A 22,061-nucleotide genomic window follows, 5' to 3' on the forward strand; every position below is an offset into this window, starting at 1 on the left:
TTGACTGCACCCTGGGAAGAGAAGGAGAATTGGAAAAGCAGGAACATCAACACACTTACTGAGACCTAAGCACAAATATGTAAAATTATATTGTCTAGTCTATGCTGATGACATGGCATTAATTGCTTAAGACATAACAAATGCACAAAAAAACTTGAAATAGGAAATATTAGACTACCACTGACACAAAAACATGACTGATGCAAAACACCATGTACGATCAAAATTGGCAACAACAAAATATTCTGCATTAAAGAATCTAGATACCTAGGTAAATGTATCACTGAAAATTTTTACAAAAAGGATTCTATAAAAGTCAGACTTCAGAAAATAGAAACTACATTTCAGTTAACCTGTCCTTACACTAAAAGTCTAATGCATACAACAGTTATTGAAACAGAATAAATCTACACATTAGACACATTTACTTTCCAAAATAAATTTTTAAAGTGCAATTAAAAGCAAAATAATGTAAAATTATGAGAAAAATCTTATGACAAAGAATAAAATTCTGAATACATTACCCAAGACACGTGCAGAAATGTATATGCAAATATAGAAACTCCGATTACAGTATGTACGGGCAGCTGAACTTGAGGGACACAGAAAGAATGTACCAAAGAGGCGTACTCACCAGAGTCACACAGTCTTGAAAAACATGACTACCAGACTCAACTGATGGACATGAATAGAAAGTGACCTTAAGGAATAATTATCATCAAATCTACAGGGCTAAGAAGCAATCAATCAGGAAATGATAAAGATCACACTACATAGTAGACAGACTGATCAACACAAGCAAACTCACTTGTTGAGTGTAAAAAAGTACTGGGCTAAAGAGAAGGCCCACGAGTGTTAATTTGAATGGTCCTATGCATGCATACATGCATGTGTGCACACACGTATGTATGCATAGTACTATTCAAATTAACACTCTTAGGCCTTCTCTCTAGCCTTATACTTTTTCACACCCAACAACTGAATTCATTTCTCTTCATCCATCAGTGGGTGTACACACATGGACCATGCTGCGCGCGCACGCACGCACACTCTTTTTGAGCTTCAATAATTGAATGTCTATGATACCATTCACAATTCAACATTAAACACATTTCTCAACTACAATACTGCCCAGTTAATTTGTCACAATGGATGTGATATAGCTACAAATATATTGCCCCAATCCCAGCAGTCAGGAAACTGATTCAGGAAATAATGTTAAAAGGAGTCTTGCAACACTGGAATAATGCTGAAACATTAGTGATTTCCACCACGGTTTCAGAAGAAGTCAAAGTATCACATCAGCAGCAGCACAAAATGTCCATTATGTACTTGTAAAAATAAACTAACAATACCAAGCAGCAGCAGTACTCCTGGACCTCTCAAAAACTTGATACAGTACATCATGATGTGCAAAAAAAATTTGGAATGAGTGGTGTCACTGGAAAACTAATGCAATTCTACAAACATATTTAAAAGTCAAACAATAGCATATGCAAATTATACAGGATGAGCTTCCTAAGAGTTGTCAGGCATGTTTTCTCTGGTGCTTCAGCAGATATTTGCAATCTTGCTTTTGCAGTGTGTAGCTGGAGTCAACCCAAACAAATACTGTTCATCAGGTTTCGTGGAATGCCCAGTGGTGACAGAAGGTGTCAGTATGTTTCCCATTACACACAAAATGATTTTTAAAGAAGAATTTTACATGCCCATTTGATAGAGTAGTCCTAAATTAGAAAAAAACACTAGTCTAGTGTGATGCTCCTTTTACTAATATGTATGAATGGGACAGTAACAAACAATGAATAACCAGTACTCCAACAGTGACTCAGCAGTGCCACTGCATGGCACTAGCATTTGGCATGAACCAGAATAAACGAATATTTCACTAAACTAATTTGGAACCACCCTATTGAATAACATGTAAAATTCCACTTTAAAAATTATTTTCTTTGTAACAGTAAAAAAACAGATGTGTCCAACAATGCTGGGCATCACACGAAAGACAAGATGAGCAGCATTTGTTTGGACTGACTCCATCTATAAATTGCAAAAGAGGTATAGCAAATGTCTGCTGCAACACCAGAGAAAATGTGCCTGATGACTCTTATGAGGTGTACCCAATATATAATAATGGAGAAATATTGGAGAGGACATGGCTGTGTTCCTCAGGGCTCCATTCCTATTCATATGTTATGTAAATGATTTCTCAAGTTCTCTAGATAGTAAGCATCTCATCGCTATGTATACTGATGACATATCTGGTGTCTGAAGAGATTCAAAACTTTATTGAAAAGGCAACAGCTCACTTTGAAAGAGACAACTAAGAAGTTAACACAGAACAAATAAATATTATTCACTTTAAACTGAGTGATCCCAACAGACAAGATATTGCGAATGATGGGTTTCTGTCAAAAACCTGTTCAGAATGTAAATTTTTGAGCTGATTCATATAAGACCAACTTTCATGGGACCAACAAGTTGACCATGTCTCAAAACAACATCTACATGCATTAAGGAGAGGTTATCATCATCTCTAAATTCTCAACTAAATTCTGAAACCCCAAGGACTGTATATTTTGGATTAGTATAACCTTTCTTGTCTTACGAAATAGTACTTTGGGTCAGGAACTGTCACACTAATATGAAAATGGTTTCAAACTGCAGAAGAAAGCCTTGAGAATTGCAGCAAAAGTGAAATATGGTACATCCTGTAAAAGCCTGTTTACCAGTTTCAATATTCCCACAGTTTATGCCATGTACATGCCACAAGCCATTATAGTAGTGAAAGAAGACACTAAGGTCACATACAGGAACACAAATTCACAACCATGATAAAAGGTATAAAACAGACTTTCATGTACTTAACAGAAGATGAAAAACAAAAAGCCTGTATGTCACATGGGCTGACCCTCATAATTTGCTACCAAATTGATGTGTTGGCAGAACAGCCAACACCATGTTGCTAGAGAAGGCCAAAATGCACGCGTTTACGCTCACGCAGACTGGCGTGAGGTCTGGAACAGGACAATGTAATTAATATAGCCAATAAGGTATGTTGCTGCTGGAATACTTAACTTTAATCCATAATTGGTGTACATCGCTCTTGACGGTACATTAATAACAATCTCAATATAAACTGGTAATGGCGCCTTGCTAGGTCATAGCAAATGACGTAGTGGAAGGCTATGCTAACTATCGTCTCGGCAAATGAGAGCGTATTTGTCAGTGTAGCATCGCTAGCAAAGTCGACTGTACAACTGGGGCGAGTGCTAGGACGTCTCTCTAGACCTGCCGTGTGGTGGCGCTCGGTCTGCAGTCACTGACAGTGGCGGACCGCGGCCGATTTAAAGGCTACCACCTAGCAAGTGTGGTGTCTGGCGGTGACACCACACAAATCATCTTAAGATGTTGACGGGGGTACTTTTAAAAAGTGACCCAAGCAGTCGCTTACCCATAAACACCTGTGGTAACTAGGATTAATGTGAATAATAATGTAAACAATAATCATGTACTAGATATAAGTATGGTAGTTGGTTGGTTCGTTGAAAGGGGGGAGGGGGGGGGGGGGACCAAACTGCCTGGTCATTGGTCCCTTGTTCCTAGAAACAACTCCACAAGGGAAAGACTAAAAAACCAGACTCACAGTAGAAAACCAGGAGGGAAAAAAATCACAAGACCGACAGAAAGGCAACAAACACTACAATTGACAAGAAGACCACAGAGACATGCAAGAAACAGATAGAAAGGACTAAAATGAGAGCAGATGACTGTATCTGGCTGATCATGAGAATAAAAAGGATAAGCCAACCACTCTGCAACACATCAAAACCTCCAGCCTAAAAGCACTAGGGTAGAGAACACAGACCGACACAGGACATGTGCTAAAAATTAGATAGAACAATATATGAAATATAAAACTGAATCAGCCGATGAGGTGTTGTCAGCTAAAATTAATGATAAAGAGTCCAGTAACCAAAGATTACATCACAGGGCAGCCAAAGTAGTACAACACAACAGAATATGAGCCAATGTCAACAGGCCACCACACTGACACCGAGATGGGTCTTCATGGAGAAGAACATAGCCGTGGGTCACCCAAGCGTGCCCGATGCGGAGCTGGCAGAGAACCACAGATCCCTGCAAAAGGCCCACATGGAGGACTTCCACACATTCATAGCCTACTTTATGGCATGCAGTTTGTTGTGCGTACCAAGGTGATGCCATTCTGTCTCCCAAAGCTGAAAAACCTTATGGCGTAATACTGAACGGAGGTCAGTTTCAGAGATGCCAATCTCCAGAAGCGGTTTGCACATAGCCTGTTTGGCCAGTGTGTCAGCAAGTTCATTGCCTGGGAATCCAACGTTACCTGGGGTCCAGACAAACACCACTGAATGATCAGACTGTTCCAGGGCATAGATGGACTCCTGGATGGTTGCTACCAAAGGATGGCGAGGGTAGCACTGGTCAATAGTTTGTAAGCTGCTCAAGGAGTCACAACAGACAAGAAACAACTCACCAGAGCACAAACGGATATGCTCAAGAGCACGAGATATGGCCATCAGCTCTGCAACCATCCGGCAAGGAGTGCTGTTTGATATGTCCTCTATGAGAATAGACAAAGCCAAAATGACCATCAGCCATCAAGCAATCAGTGTAAATTACTTAAGAGCCTCGGGACATGTCAAGAATCAAAAGGGAGTGTCAGTGGAGAGCCTCGGGAGGAACTGAGTCCTTAGGGCCATGTGAAAGGTCCAGAAGAAGCTGCAGCCTAGGTATACACCGTGGAGGTGTATATGAATGGACCTGGAGTAGAGGTGGTAAAGGGAAGAACTCCAGTTCAGACAGAAGCAATCCGACATGAACCGCGATCATAATCCCTGACCTCGGCTGCCGATGCACGAGATGAACCACCATGGTTGGTAAACGGAGACGGTAATTTGGATGGTCAAGAAAGCTACAAATGTGTGCGACATAATTGGTGAGCAGTTGTGCATGCCTGTTCTGCAATGGAGGGACTCCAATCTCCAGCCACCACACTGGTCACCGGAATCATCCAAAATACTCCCTTCGCTAGTTGAACTCCACAGTGGCGCACTGGGTCTAGTAACTGCAATGCTGAGGGTGTCGCCAAAACAGAAACCAGACTCCCATAATGAAGGCGGGATTGAACAAGGGCTCTGTAGAGCTGCAGCAGTGTAGAGTGATCTGCACCCCAGTTGGTGTTGCTCAGGCAGCGGAAGGCACTGAGGTGCGCTTAAGCTGACAAAGGTAAGGAAGCCAAGTCAATTGGGTGCCGAAAATCAATCCGAAGAATCAATATGTCTCCACTACAGCAAGTGGATCATCATCAAGGTAACGTTCTGGTTCCAGATGAATGGTACGATGTCAACAGAAATGCACGACGCATGACTTTGCATCTGAAAACTGGAAGCTGTGGGCTAGAGCCCATGACTGCACCTTGTGGATGGCTCCCTGTAGGCACCGCTCAGCAACACCAGTACTTGTGAAGTAGTAGGAAATGCAAAAGTTGAGTGCACAGAGATAAGGTGGGACGGATGGCCCCAGAGCTGCTGCTAGACCATTAATGACCACTAAAAATAGAGAAAACACGCAATACATAGCTCTGTGGGACTCCATTCTCCTGGATGGGGGGAATTATGGGAGGCACCAAATTGGACGTGGAAAGTACGGAGCGACAGGAAGTTTTAAATGAAAATCAGAAGCGGGCCTCCGAGACCCCACTCATATGTGGCAAGGACATGATGTCGCCAGGTCATGTCATAAGCTTCTCTTAAATTAAAAACGATGACAACCAGGCATTGGCATCTGGAAAAGTCTGTTCGGATGGAATAGTCTAGGGACACTGGACTATCAGCGGTAGAGTGACCCTGGTGTAAACCCCCCTGGTATGGATTGGTTGGTTGGATGTAGAAGGGACCAAACTACGCGGTCATCAGTCCCTCCGACCTTAGATTAACTAAAACCGATAAAATCCCACATTAGGAGAAGCAACCACAATGTCCATAAAATGAGAAACTAAGGGAAGGATGGAAAAGGGCAGAAGAAGATGTGAGGAAAAGAAAGTGACTAATGACAGGGGTGGGAAGGAAGAAGCACAGGAGACGAGAGACACTCAAGACGTAACAGACCCCGTAATGAAAGGAGTGGGAAGGCAGAGAGCCGGGATGAACCACCAAGCCCAGTTGAAGCCAATCCAGTCGGGGCGAAGGGGGGAGCAAAGAGGGCCTGCCATCCCCTCCACTCACTGATAAGGTGGAAGGACCCTCCCTTAAATAAAGCATTAAAACCCCCATCACGAATAAAACGCAAAACGAGATCCGTCGCTGAAGCATTGTCAGCCAACACCAGGGGTAGCGAGTCTGGAAAGCTGAAAGTCCGTCGTAGGGTGGCTAAGTTGGGGCAGTTCAATAAGATGTGAGCCACAGTCAACATCGATCCACAACGACAGAGAGCGGGGTCCTCACAACTGAGGAGATAACTATGAGTCAAAAAAGTATGGCTGATGCGGAGCCAGTAGAGGACGACAGAGGCCTTATGAGAGGCCCGTAAGGAGGACTCCCATGGAGTTGTAGAATCCTTCATTGCCCTGAGCTTGTTCGGAGAAGAAAGAGTGATCCAGTCTGCATCCCAAAGGCCTAAAACCTGACGACATAATGCCGAGCGAACGTCTATTTCCGGAATAGCAAGAGATGGTCTGGTAGTAGCTAATTTAGCCAGTCGATTGGCAAGTTCATTGCCAGGAATCCCAACATGGCCTGGGGTCCAAATGAAAACCACCGAGCATCCACGTTGAGCGAGGCGAGAAAGGGAGTCCTGGATAGCAATGACCAACGGGTGGCGAGGGAAGTACTGGCCGATAGTGTTCAAACCGCTCAACGAGTCACTACATATAGTGAAGGACAGTCCTGAGCAGGAGTGGATATGATCCAGTGCGTGCAAGATGGCTACCAATTCTGCAGTAAAAACACTACAGCCACCTGGCAAGGAACAAAGTTCTGTGCATCGCACATAGGTGTAAGCAAAACCAGTGCGACCAGCAACCATGGAGTCATTAGTATAGATCACTTCTGAATCCTAAAAAGAACTGAGAAGACAGGAGAACTGGTGGCGAAGAGCCATCGGAGGGACAGAATCCTTTGAATCGACTGAGAGATCAAGGCAGAGCTGCGGCCGAGAGATGCACCTCGGAGGGATACGTGTATGAGTGGAGAACAGAGGTGGTAGAGGCAATTGCTGGAGCTCAGAAAAGAGCGACTGAATAAGGACAGACATGGTAAGCCCACATTGTGGGCGCTGCTGCGACAGGGTGATCTCCGTGTCTGGATAAAGGAGACCATAATTAGGGTGCTTGGAGGTGCAGTGAATGCGGAGCGCATAAGATATCAGCTTTTGCTGGTGCAAAATTTACAGTGGTGGAATCCCCGCCTCTGCGAGAAGGCTAAGTACGAGGCTAGTCCGGAAGGCACCAGTCGCAAGTTGGACTCCACAGTGGTGGATGGGGTCTAGTATCTGCAGTGTCGAAGGCAACGCAGAACCATAGACAGGACTTCCATAATCTAAACGAGACTGGACCAATGCTTGATACAATCGCAGGAGAACAGAGCGGCCTGCACCCCAGGTGGTATTGCATAGACACCTAAGAACACTGAGATGGGACCAGCACGTCCTCTTCAGCTGACGAAGGTGAGGGAGCCATGTCAACCGGGCATCGAAGACCAGACCCAAGACGCGATGGGTGTCCACCACCCTGAGGGGCTGGCCATCGAGGAACGATTCCAGATGGGGATGGACTGTATGGCGACGGCAGAAATGCATGACAAGTCTTGGCCGGCAAAAACTGAAAGCCATGAGAGAAAACCTATGAGTGCACCTGACAGATTGCCCCCTGTAGACAGCGTTCTGCACTGCCCATTACAGAGGAGGTGAGGTAGATACAAAAATCGTCAGTATACAAAGAGGGGGACACTGTCGGACGATTAATGGCTATGAGGAAGAGAGGGACGCTCAGCACAGAACCCTGTGGGACCTCATTTTCTTGCCGATGGGGAGAGCTGTTGGAGGAACCAACTTGGACCTGAAAAGAGTGACAAGAAAGGAAGTTACGGATAAAAATGGGCAGAGCACCATGGAGGCCCCATTCGTGAAGGGTGGTGAGGGAGTTGTGGCGCCAGGTGGTGTCATAGGCTTTATGCAAATCAAAGAAGACTGAAGGAGGTGTTGCCAATGAGCAAAAGCCGAGCGGATAGCAGACTCCAGGCAGACCAAGTTATCCACCATAGAGTGGCCACAGCAAAAACCACTTTGAGTCGATGACAAAAGGTTGCGGGTTTCAAGGATCCAAAACAGATAACAACTCACCATATGTTCAAGGAGCATGCAGAGGGTGTTAGTAAGGCTAATTGGATGGTAGCTACCCAACTGAAGAGGCAGCTTCCCTGGCTTCAACACTGGAACAACAATCCTTTCCTGCCACTGGGTAGGAAATACCCCCTCACCCCACAGACGGCTGAAGAGGGTCAGTATACAATGGTGGCCAGCCACTGATAAGTGTTGGAGCATTTGGTTATGTATCCAATCTAGTCCAGGAGCTGTGTCAGGACAAAGGGCGAGGGCGCTGGCAAATTCCCACTCGCTGAATGGGGAATTATATGGTTCTGAGCAGTGAGAAACAAAAGACAAAGGTAGTTGTTCTGAACGCTCTCTCAGGAGAAGGAACGTGGGTGGATATTGAGCCGATGCCGAAGCTTGAGCAAAGTGTTGAGTGAAATTTTCTGTCACAAAGTCCAGATTGGTAAAGACAACACCATGTACAGAAATTCCTGCAACCCTGGCAGGAGGACGGTGGCCAAACATTCGCCGGAGTTTCGCCCAGACTTGTGAAGAGGGGGTGTGGGGTCCTATGGCAGCTACATATCATTCCCAGCAAATCAGTTTCTGAAATTTGATTAGGTAGTGGGCCCGGCCACAGAGTCGTTTAAAGACCAGAAAAAGAGCAGTAGGAGGGTGCCACCTGAAGTGCTGAAGAGCACAGCGGTGGTCTTTTATGGCTGCAGCAATTTCCGGAGTCCACCAAGGGACCATCTTCCAGCAGGGGGAACCTGAAGAAGAAGGGATTGCCTGAAAAGCTGCTGAAAGGATGGTGGCAGTCAAAGTCTGAGTAGATTCATCAACACTGTCATGTGGCAATACAGGGAGGATGGAAGCAGAGGAGAAGGCACCCCAGTCTGCCTTAGATATGGCCCACCTGGGAGGGTGACGGAGCGAGAGAGAGACTGAAGGAAGGTCAAAACAATCGGGTAATGGTTACTGTCACATAAGTCATCGTGGACGCCCCACTGAATGGAGGGAAGAAGGCCGGAACTGCAGATGGTGAGGTCAATGGTTGAGAAAGTGCCGCACGCCACACTTAAGTGTGTGGGAGTGCCTGTGTTTAGTAAACTGAGGTCGAGCCCTGCCAGAACAGCTTCAACTGTCCTGCCCAGGGCAGTAGTCGTATGACTACCCCAAAGAGGGATGTGGGCATTAAAGTCCCCTCATAACAGGAAGGGAGAAGGGAGTTGCTGAAGAAGGGTGGTGTGGGCATGGAATGTGGGCAGCCTGTCAGGTGGGAGGTAGAGATTACAGATTGTGATTCGAGTGGCCAGATGGACTCTGACAGTAATGGCTTCCAGAATGGTACAGAGGGGAACCCATTTACTAACAATGTCCTTGCAGACCAAGGTGCAAACACCATGAGAAGCCCGCAAGGGACCAATTCGGTTCCGACAGAAAGAGTGGAACCCATGAAGGGTAGGTGAGTAAGACTTGACAAAATGGGTCTCCTGGAGCACAATACTAGCAGCAGAGTAGAAGGAAAGAAGGGGCTGCAACTCTGGAAGGTGACACAAATGTCCATTACAATTCCACTGGAGGATTCTCAAGCCAGAGTCCAAAGTGGAAGCGAATGGACTGGAGTTGGTCACGCCACTGAGTCGCTATCCGTCACCGATAAGGATGGGGTAATATCCATATAGGTGGGGTCAGACTCTGTTGGTTCATTGACTGTAGGAGGGGAAGACTGCACCTCAGGGGGTACCAGAGGGGCCTTGCCCTTCTTCCTGCATTTCTGCTGCTTCTCTTGGGAAGGAAGAGAAGGGCAGACTTCAGTGAGGGCAGGCACAGAATTACACCAGGCACTCTCGGCGGCACCCACCAGCTGTGGATCACGCTGCTGTTGTGGAGCAGTAGATCACCTTTCAGGGGGATGCCAGGAAGAGGAGTCCTGGGACAGAGCTCCAGTAACGGCGGCTGCTGAAGGAGGGGAGCACTTCTCCGGCAGGGGAGGGGGAGCAGCACCCGAAGGGGTGGGTATGGGTACTGAGGGGGAGGGGGAGAGGAGGAGGAGGAGGAGGAGGGTGGAGGAGGAGGAGGAGGAGGAGGAGGGGAGGAGGGGGGAGGGGGGGAGGAGGGGGGGAGGAGCTGGCTGAAGGCATCGGACGAATGGGGAGAGGCTGGGAAGAGGAGGGGGTAGGGCGGGGAATGGACGTAATTGAAGCAAAAGTAGAGGTCATAGACAAGGGATGCAGCCGGTCATATTTTTGATGAGCCTTAGTGTAGGTGAGCCAATCTAAGGTTTTGTACTCTTGAATCCTCCTTTCTTTCACAAAACATTGGGCATATAGGCAAGCATGGAGAAGGCTGTACATTACAATTTACACACATTGGCGGAGGAGCACAGGCACTCCCCTCATGGGAGGGGTGCCCACAGTCACCACAGAGGGGATCAGTGGTGCAGAGGGAAGACATGTGTCCAAACCTTAAGCATTTAAAACATCTCATCGGTGGTGGAGTATAAGGTTTTACATCACACCGATACACCATTACCTTGACCTTCTCTGGGAGGACATCCCCCTCGAAGGCCAGGATAAAGGCGCCCGAAGCAATGTGATTGTTTGGAGGGCCTCACTGCACACAGCAGATAAAACGAACCCCTCACAGCTAAAGGTTAGCACAGAGCTCCTCGTCAGTTTGCAGAAGAAGATCTCGGTGGAAAATAATGCCCTGTACTGAGTTCAAAGATTGGTGGGATGTGACGGAGACTGGGACGTCACCGAGACAGTCACAAGCACGCAGGGCGTCAGATTGGGCAGCAGATGTCTTCATAATCAAAGCACCGGACCGCATTTTACTCATCGATTCAACTTCGCCATACTTATCTTCAATCGTCTCCATGAAAAACAAAGGCTTGGTCATGGCAAAACTACCGCCATCTGTCCTGGTACAAACCAGGTACCAAAGGAAAGGTTTCAACCCAAGCCGGCGAGTTTGACCCTCCTCCCAGTGGCTGGCCAGGGAGGGAAAGGCCGAAGAATCAGAAAGAGTGTCACGTCTGCTACCACTCTTCGAGACAGCCACAGAATGGCCAGGATGGTGAAGCTTTTGTCGCTTCATTCGCAAGGCATCTGCCCTACTACCACCCACTCTGATCAGGGGTTCGCCCCGCGGGCGCCACCCAGCCACAGCGAGGACTGTCTGGCACGGCGGCCATTGCCAGGAGTTCTGGTGCCCCAAAATGATGAGCATCGACTCCTGGGCATACACGAGGTGTTAACAGCTCAGGTACTAGTAGTGTGATCCCTATGGTTTCAGGGGGCTCAACCAAGTGGGTACTTAACAGCCCCACCACACGGACTGGCTACCGTGCTGGTGACCTAGCAGTAGGGGGGCCAGGATGCAAAGGGAAAGGGGTGGGGAGGGGAGGGGCGGGGAGGGGAGGGGAGGGGAGGGGAGAGGGAGAGGAACCTGCACCATGCAAGCTAGGTAGGGAGTTCATCCCCAAAGGTCTCACACTGAACGGAAAATTTTGGAAATTGAGGTCAAATCCCCAAGGGGACCAAAAACGCTGAAAAGGACATGGAAACAGCAAACTAAACAATAGCACAGAACAAAACAAAGCCAGGAGGATAGCCAGGTCGACATAAAGAAGTCCACTAAGAGGGAAAAGAGGGGGCAAGGACAAAGGAGCAAGGATAGGGAGGGAGAGGAACAGGGACGGTAATGCAGCCTTCAAAGGAAAGGAAAGGAGACTGCAATAGCTCGCGGCCCCGTGCACGCCACACACATACCCACAAAAGGACTGTGGGCCCCCTTGGGGGCACCCTGACATGGAGTCACTAGGCCCCGTGACTCCAGGAGCCAACACAACCACCGACTCACCATACATTCTTGCAGCTTAGAAAGAAAGTTGGTGAGGCTGATGGGCCAATAGCTTCCCAAATCAAGCAGGTTTTTACCAGGTTTGACCACCAGAACGATGGTGCTCTCCCGCCATTGCGACGGAAATATGCCATTGCACCAGATGCGGTTGAAGATGATGAGGATATATCGCTGGCAGTCCAACAGATGATGTTGTGTGGATCCAATCCAGCCCAGGAGCTTTGTTGCGGCAATGTGCAAGGGTGCTGAGGAGCTCCCACTCAGTAAATGGAGTGTTATATGGTTCACTGTGGCGTGCAGTGAACGAGAGGAGTTTCCCTTCCATCTGCCATTTGAGGCTGCGAAAGGCTGGGGGGTAATTCTGTGACACAGAGGCTCAAGCATTGTGCTCAGCAAAGTGCTTGGCAATTGCATTTGCGTCAGTAGATAACATTCCACTGATGTTAATGACAGGGACACCTGTTGGGGTCTGGTACCCAAAAACACATCTGATCTTCATCCAGATTGTGAAGGTGACATAGTGTACACAATGGTCAAGACATACCTCACCCAACACTCCTGTTTCTGCCTTTTTATGAGCTGGTGAACACGGGCATGGAGCCATTTAAAAGCTATTAGGTGCTCCAGGGAAGGGTGCTCCTTATGTCACTGTAGAGCCCACCTGTGCTCTTTAATGGCCTCAGCGATTTCCGGCGACCACCAAGGTACTGTCTTTCACCGGGGCACCCTAAGGAACAAGGGGGCCCCAGTATTTAAGAGGCAGAGGTCGAGTTGAGACAGTAAATTTTTGACATCTCTACCTCGGCCAGTAAGCATGGTGCCACCCCACAAGGGGTTACGTGCGTTAAAATCTCCCAAAGTAGGAAAGGTTTAGGGAGTTGATGAATCAGTGCAGCCAATATGTTCAGGGGTACTGCACCATCTGGGGAAAGACATACATTGCAGATGGCTATTTCCTGCATTGTCCTTATCCTGACAACCCCAGCTTTGAGAGGAGTTTGAAAGAGCACAGGTTCACTGCATACTGAGTGCAGGACATAGACACGAACTCCACCTGACACTCCATTACACGAGGGTCATCCACAAAGTAAGTTCCATTTCTATCCGCAGCAGCGCTACGATCGCAGTTCCGAGCATACGCAGCAGTTACTCTAACTCAAGGAGAAGACATGTACACTATTTTCAGATCGCTGCTGCCGCTGTGTGCTTCGTAGTGCTGCTTTATAATGTCAGCAGTAATTTAAAATGCTGCTGTGTGTGAAATCAGATCTGTGATTCGTTTTCTAAATGCAAAGAAAGTTAAACTGAAGGAATTCTTCAGCAAATCTGTGGGGTTTATGGACAAAATGCTATGAGTGATTCAATGGTTAGAAGATGGGTCAGACTCTTCAATGAAGGACGTGATCAACTGCACGATGAAGAACGAAGTTGACACCCGTCTGTGGTTACTGATGAACTGGTTCACACAATTGAAGAGAAGATTAAGCACAACCATAAGTTTACACTTAGTGCAATTGCTATGGGAGTACCGCAAATCTCACGATCACTAATTCATGAAACTGTAACTGAAAAAACGAAATTTCGAAAACTTTGCTCATGTTGAGTGCCCAAAATTCTTACTGAACAACACAAGAAACAATGGATGGGCAGTGCACCTCAGTTTTTGACCCATTACAATGAAGAAGGTGATGGTTTCCTATCCCTGATAGTCACAGGGGATGAAACTTGGGTATCGTATGACACCCCTGAAACAAAACATCAATCAACGGAATGGAGGCACACTTCATCCCTAACAAAGGTTATGCCTAAGCAAATCTTGACACCTTGAAAAGCCATGTACACCGTTTTTGGGACAGAAAAGGCATTTTGCTGATTTATTTCTTACCAAAAGGCCAAACATTCAATGCACATGGTTACTGTGACACAAGCTGAAAGAACATGTTACCACATGGTTGAATACACAGGCGACAACCTTCTATGAAGAAGGCATACAAAAACTTGTGCCACGCTATGACAAGTGCCTACAAAATTTCAGAAGCTATGTAGAAAAGTAGTTTAACAGTTGTAGATTTTTGTACAATAAATATTTTTTTGTGTCTGTACACGTTTGTTTTATATAACCAAACGGAACTTACTTTGTGGGCACACCTCATATTCTGTACAACTTTTGTAATATCCCCTATAGCTGTGAAGAGCAAGGGTCCACATTGCCGGGAACCAGGGTTCCTGGAGGGCAATGCAGAAGGCAGGTGTAAATCTCAACAGTTGTCATAATTCAGCCAGGTGGTGGAAGAAACCACCACAATATCACTGGAGGATGATCTCGTCATGAGAAAGGGAAGGCATGAAGCGATCAAGGAGGCAGTTTACACCTCATGGCCACCTGCTGCCACTGACGTGAGTACCTGTGCATTCTATATACATTGTGTCTGGGGGTCCAGCAAGACCTAGGTCCTCAGCAGATGCCAGAATCTCCACCTTACCCTCAGACACAGAGCTTGTAGGTAATGGTGGTGTGGGTGCCGCTGCAATTTTTTTGTTCTTGGCATGGTCTTATTTTTAGGTTTCTCTCATTGCTCCTTGGATTTCTCTGGCTGGGAGGGCTTCACTGATTCAGTCTCAAGGTGTGAGGAGGATCTTTAAGCCCTATGACCAGGTGCCTGTGGGCACTTCAGCCACAGGAGGGTGTCCTCTTTCCCACTGGTAGGAAACTGGGAAGCAAGTGACCCCTTCGTAGTGAGAGGAGCTGAAGAAGACTGACACTTCTCTGGCTGAGAAGTAGGGACTGATGTCCCCAATGGTTGGGATGGCAGAACTGAAGCAGCTGGAACCATTGTTGTAGCAGTGGCATAAGAGGATGTCATGCGCACAGGATGTAGCCTTTCACATTTCCTTTTAGCCTCAGTGTAGGTCAGTCAGTCCAGGGTCTTGTATGCCATGATTTTTCTTTCTTTCTGTAGAATCCCGCAGTCCGGCAAGCAAGAGGAATGTTGCTCACTGTAGTTGACACAGATGGGAGATGGGGCACAAGGAGTATTGGGATGCTATGGATGTCCACAATCACAACATATGATGCTGGAAGTACAGCAGGAAGACACATGTCTGAACTTCCAGCACTTAAAGCACCGCATCGGGGAGGGATATATGGCTTTACATCACAGCGGTATACCATCACCTTAACCTTCTCGGATAATGTATCACCCTCAAAGGCCAAGATGATGGCACCGGTGGCCACCTGATAATCCTTTGGACCCTTACGGATGCGCCAGACAAAATGATCATCTCGTCGCTCTGCATCTGAAAAGAAGGACCCTGTGAAATATAATACCCTGCACCATATTTAAACTCCTATGGGGTGTGATGGAAACACAAACATCCTCCAGCTTGTCACAGGCCTTGACTGGGCAGAGGATGCTATTTCTATCAAGCCTAACACAGATCGCATTTTGAACAACCGCTCCACCTCCACAAACTTGTCCTCTAAATGCTCCACAAAAAACTGAGGCTTCATCAACATGAAGGATTCACCATCAGCTTTCATGCATACGAGGTACTGGGATGAATAACGTTCGCTTCCAACTTTAGCCTGATGTTTCTCCCATGGCAGAGTGGCCAGGGAGGGGAATGATTTGGGGTCATACTTCATCGCATTAAATTGAACCTCGAATGCTTAGAGACTGGTGTATGACCACCAGCAAGAGATGATGATGTTCACTTTTCATCTGCCCTGATGATACGCAATCTGACCATCTGACCAGGACCCCCCCCCCCCCCCTCCCCCAAAGGGTGCCACCCAGCCTCAGCAAAGGCCACTTGGCAGGTTGGCCATTGCTGGGAGCCCTGATGCCCCAGGTAGATGGGCATCTACTCCGTGATATACGTGGGGAGTTAACGGCGCAGATTTCAGCAGAGCTATCCCTCTGTAGTCAGGGAGCTACAACGAATAAGGTACATTGTGGCCCCAACACAATGGACTAGCTACTGTGCTGGATATGAGGTGCAAAGAACTCCATGATCATCGTCGGCATAGGACAACACTGCACAATGGATGGAGGAAAACACACCCAGGAAGGTGTCCTCACCCAACAGCTGGAGAATGAATGGAAATGCAAAGCCATGATGCACCATGAAAGGTGCCCTTCCCCAACTGGCTCGCTCTTTGGGATAATTTTGGAGAACGGAAGTGAAACCCTACAGGAGACCATCACAGAAATGCCAAAACATTTGAGACTCCTTTTAGTTGCCTCTAACGACAGACAAAAATACCTCGGGCCTGTGCTAACCCCTGGACCTGCAGTGGGATAAGTATGGTAGTAAATTGCATATAAACAAAGTTAGTACTCCATAGTACTAACTTTGTTTATATGCAATTTACTACCATATTATTTTCCTATTGTTTTTATTATTTAATCACAGCTTATTGTAGAATATAATGCTGTAATTTGTAATGGGTTGTCACTGTCCACGCATGTAAAATTATGTGTTATGAACAAAACATAAATACATAAAAGATTGAGAGTTAGATATAAACCAACAAGGGTCACTTTTGCTGACACACATGATGAAACTGACAACAACCTGGAAATTCAATGACTGCAACTTCTGGCATTAGTACACAGATATGTGATGTCTAACTTTTATAAGAAATGACAATTGTAACAATATAGTAATAGTTAACTGATTATATCCGTCAGTCAGAGTTTTAGGAGTGTCAAAAGCTGAAATTCAGTCTACACAACAATAAGAATGCTAAGGCTTTCCAATGATTTACCATTGCTGAATTTAGTTACATTCAGTTACAGTTTGATTTTAAAAAAGGAAAGAAAGAACTGACTTGAAATAAACTAGTTCCTAAAAAGCATTTGAACCATGGTGTACTGAGCCACCACACAAGAAGAGTTTCCGACAGTTGGTACTAGAAGTACTGTGGATGTCCATCCACAGCAGGAACATTGCTGCATGCAAACCAATCATGCTGCCTGCGAGAATCGCGCCCCCTGGAACAACAGTGCCACCAGGAAGAGAAACGCGTGCTTAAGTAACCTGCACGAGCAGTAGTTGTGAGTTGCAAGTTGTAAGTCAGTCTAGTTCTTGCTAAAGCTGTCGGCACACGGACCGTGCATCCGAACATTGAGCATTGAGCGTGCCGAGTTTCTGACGTCATAGCATGGAATAGTACGTTCCGGAGTCTTTCCGAACATGCAGAGCAATATCCGGCATGTCAGATATTCTGAGCATGCATCTGAGCATTGACCAATGAGATGGCACAACGCCACCTACGTCACACGCATGCCGTCTCCCCTCAGTACAGAGTTGTGAGGCACCATATTGGCATTCATTTCAAGCCTATATGTATATATGCCATTTCTGAGCACTAGCAAATTGAGAATCACAGGAAAACTCGTTGTTAACTGTGTAATTTGTCCCAATAAAATAATGAGAAACATCATATTTGTGGCAAAAGAATTATTGTAACTTGCATATCATGAGAGTAGGCTATTCGAAGGCAGCGACAAACTGAAGATCCTCCAAAAATGCATTGTTCTTGGTACAATTTGTTATAATTAAATTTCAATTAGTAACATATCTATGATTAAGGTTTTCAGCAAGGGGTAACATAATATGTTTAGATATAAGGCGTGTGTTGTTGGTTTAGCGTAGCTGGCACAGTAGCTCAGCGTGTTCAGTCAGAGAGTTGGTTGGCCTCTTTAATAAAAGAACTGAGTAAAAGGATCAACAACGAACTTGAATGGATGTTGTGTGACGTCCGCAATGATAAAAAACAACGATTTAAAAATATATATATATATATTTCTTAACATTCGTGTTTTTATTAGGTTCTGATACTTTATTATTAGTTTAGTATAAGTATATACTATAATATTTTATGTTATGTAAATATAAGTTCACCTTTTTTTTTAGGGGGATTTTGTTCGATTGGCTTAATCTACAGGACAGCTTGCACTACTTACATAAAGATATTTTGCTCCTTTTTCTTTTACGCTTCGTAATTCATATGTTGCAAAGATTCTGCTATTCACCTTTTTTTTAGGGGGATTTTGTTCGATTGGCTTAATCTACAGGACAGCTTGCACTACTTACATAAAGATATTTTGCTCCTTTTTCTTTTACGCTTCGTAATTCACATGTTGCAAAGATTCTGCTATTGGGTGGGAACGTGATCAAGTAAGACTGACCTTGGGGTTTTACTAAAATGTGGGAATGATGAAATAATGTTTATCTTATGCGGAGAAGTATTCCAAATTTGTACCGCACTGTTTATAATGGAACATTTGAAACCCTGTATCCTTACTGATTGGACATGGTACTTTCCTTTTCGTGGACGATGGAGGAAATCTGTCAATACCTGCTTTCTTTGGGATTGGAATTAATGGAGCTAACACAGGAATTTTACGCGCGCCCGTTGAGTAAACAGTGTGATTTATGAACTAGAAACATCCCTCAAACTGCCGCTGGAGTGCTTTGCGATCGTGTATACCATGTTGGGGCCCATGTACTGTATGCACAAGTTGCATCGTTCCTGAGCGTTCAGCAGCACATTGAACTTGGCACGCTTAACGTTAACGTTCGACAGCACGGTCCGTGTGCCGATGGCTTAAGCAGTTGCTGCAGAACATTCGTTGTTTCTTCAAGTCATTGAGGGAGATAGAAACAGAAGCCGATAGATAGACCATGGTTAGCCTTCAGTAGAAACAGAATAGTGAATATAAGTATCATGTGTGGGCAGAGACCACCTGCCTAGAGAGTTAACCAAGTACTGCTAGTTTGGATCTGTTCTTCTATTAATACAGCAAGGCAAAAGATTAGTTTTCTTATGACTTTTTTAAGAATCATGATAGAAGGTTGTATACATGGAAGAACCCTGGAGATACTAAAAGGTATCAGATAGATTATATAATGGTAAGACAGAGATTTAGGAACCAGGTTTTAAATTGTAAGACATTTCCAGGGGCAGATGTAGACTCTGACCACAATCTATTGGTTATGAACTGTTGATTAAAACTAAAGAAACTGGAAAAAGGTGGGAATTTAAGGAGATGGGACCTGGATAAACTGACAGAACCAAAGGTTGTGGAGAGTTTGAGAGAGAGCATTTGGGAATGATTGACAAGAATGGGGGAAAGAAATACAGTACAAGAAGAATGGGTAGCTTTGAGAGATGAAATAGTGAAGATAGCAGAGGATCAAGTAGGTAAAAAGACGAGGGCTAGTAGAAATCCTTGGGTAACAGAAGAAATATTGAATTTAATTGATGAAAGGAGAAAATATAAAAATGCAGTAAATGAAGCAGGCAAAAAGGAATACAAACGTCTCAAAAATGAGATCAACAGGAAGTGCAAAATGGCTAAGCAGGGATGGCTAGAGGACAAATGTAAGGTTGTAGAGGGATATATCACTAGGGGTAAGATAGATACTGCCTACAGGAAAATTAAAGAGACCTTTGGAGAAAAGAGAACCACTTGTATGAATATCAAGAGCTCAGATGGGAACACAGTTCTAAGCAAAGAAGGGAAAGCAGAAAGGTGGAAGGAGTATATAGAGGGTCTATACAAGGGCGATGTTCTTGAGGACAATATTATAGAAATGGAAGAGGATGTAGATGAAGATAAAATAGGAGATATGATACTGTGGGAAGAGTTTGACAAAGCACTGAAAGACCTAAGTCGAAACAAGGCCCCTGGAGTAGACAACATTCCATTAGAACTACTGACAGCATTGGGACAGCTAAGCCTAACAAAACTCCACCACCTAGTAGGCAAGATGTATGAGACAGGCGAAATACCCTCTGACTTCAAGAAGAATATAATAATTCCAATCCCAAAGAAAGCAGGTGTTGACAGATGTGAAAATAACCGAACAATCAGTTTAATAAGCCACAGCTGCAAAATACTAACACGAATTCTTTACAGACGAATGGAAAAACTAGTAGAAGCCGACCTCGGGGAAGATCAGTTTGGATTCCGTAGAAATACTGGAACACGTGAGGCAATACTGACCTTACGACTTATCTTAGAAGAAAGATTAAGGAAAGACAAACCTACGTTTCTAGCATTTGTAGACTTAGAGAAAGCTTTTGACAATGTTGACTGGAATACTCTCTTTCAAATTCTAAAGGTGGCAGGGGTAAAATACAGGGAGCGAAAGGCTATTTACAATTTGTACAGAAACCAGATGGCATTTATAAGAGTCGAGGGACATGAAAGGGAAGCAGTGGTTGGGAAGGGAGTAAGGCAGGGTTGTAGCCTCTCCCCGATGTTATTCAATCTGTATATTGAGCAAGCAGTAAAGGAAACAAAAGAAAAATTCGGAGTAGGTATTAAAATCCATGGAGAAGAAATAAAAACTTTGAGGTTCACCGATGACATTGTAATTCTGTCAGAGACAGCAAAGGACTTGGAAGAGCAGTTGAACGGAATGGATGGTGTCTTGAAGGGAGGATATAAGATGAACATCAACAAAAGCAAAACGAGGATAATGGAATGTAGTCAAATTAAGTCGGGTGATGTTGAGGGTATTAGATTAGGAAATGAGACACTTAAAGTAGTAAAGGAGTTTTGCTATTTGGGGAGCAAAATAACTGATGATGGTCGAAGTAGAGAGGATATAAAATGTAGACTGGCAATGGCAAGGAAAGCGTTTCTGAAGAAGAGAAATTTGTTAACATCGAGTATGGATTTAAGTGTCAGGAAGTCATTTCTGAAAGTATTTGTATGGAGTGTAGCCATGTATGGAAGTGAAACATGGACGGTAAATAGTTTGGACAAGAAGAGAATAGAAGCTTTCGAAATGTGGTGCTACAGAAGAATGCTGAAGATTAGATGGGTAGATCACATAACTAATGAGGAAGTATTGAATAGGATTGGGGAGAAGAGAAGTTTGTGGCACAACTTGACCAGAAGAAGGGATCAGTTGGTAGGACATGTTCTGAGGCATCAAGGAATCACCAATTTAGTATTGGGGGGCAGCGTGGAGGGTAAAAATCGTAGGGGGAGACCAAGAGATGAATACACTAAGCAGATTCAGCAAGATGAAGAAGCTTGCACAGGATAGAGTAGCATGGAGAGCTGCATCAAACCAGTCTCGGGACTGAAGACCACAACAACAACATTACTTTAGTTCAGAGGACATTATTTTGTGTGTGTCCATGGAAATGTAGTCAACACAGGACTGATAAGCTAAACATGCAGCCTACAATTGCTGTAACCAGTGTTACCAAAGTTGAGTAATATATTTTACTAGTCTCCCTTTTATGTTACTTTCATTGTGTGTGTGCTGCCCTAGAATCCTCGCATCTGTCCTACCAGGATACCTTTATTAATCTTTTTCAGTGACAGAGAGATTTTCATATATAAGTGGACACACCTGGTCCACAACATGAATTGTCTATTTCAATAGCCTTTGCAATATCAGATGAGCACTGTACCATGTGGCTCAATGCTGTGGGCATTGCCTCAATTTTCTAATTGTTGTTAAGGCAAACAGTTCATTATATGAAAGGTAAAGGCAATACATCATATCTTACATGAGATTTATTCAGAATGTTTCATTGAGCTGAGAAGAGAATAACAACTAAATTCAGCTGAACAATTCATCTCCACAGCAGATCATCAGCAGATGATAACCGAGTTGCCAAACATTTCCCACAATGTGTTCAAGCCTCACTTGCACTAACAGAAGGAAGAATAAGCTGCTGGAGCCCATTTGTTCCTTGAGTAGATCTGAAGATATCACAATGCTATGCACAGCTCATGCTGTCCGGCCTTCAGAGATGAGATGTGATGTGATGTGATGTGATCATGGGTGAATCTGAAGGAGTACCA

The 22,061-nt window shown here is 45.0% G+C and overlaps 1 protein-coding gene across 2 annotated transcripts in view; it reads right to left on the minus strand.

The window, feature by feature from the left end:
- LOC126184563 (copper chaperone for superoxide dismutase) overlaps nt 1-22,061 on the minus strand; it is a 113,645-nt gene that overhangs the window by 29,091 nt on the left and 62,493 nt on the right. The window lies entirely within an intron of this gene.

Source organism: Schistocerca cancellata, chromosome 4, assembly GCF_023864275.1.
Source record: "Schistocerca cancellata isolate TAMUIC-IGC-003103 chromosome 4, iqSchCanc2.1, whole genome shotgun sequence".
Taxonomy (NCBI): Eukaryota; Metazoa; Arthropoda; class Insecta; order Orthoptera; family Acrididae; genus Schistocerca; species Schistocerca cancellata.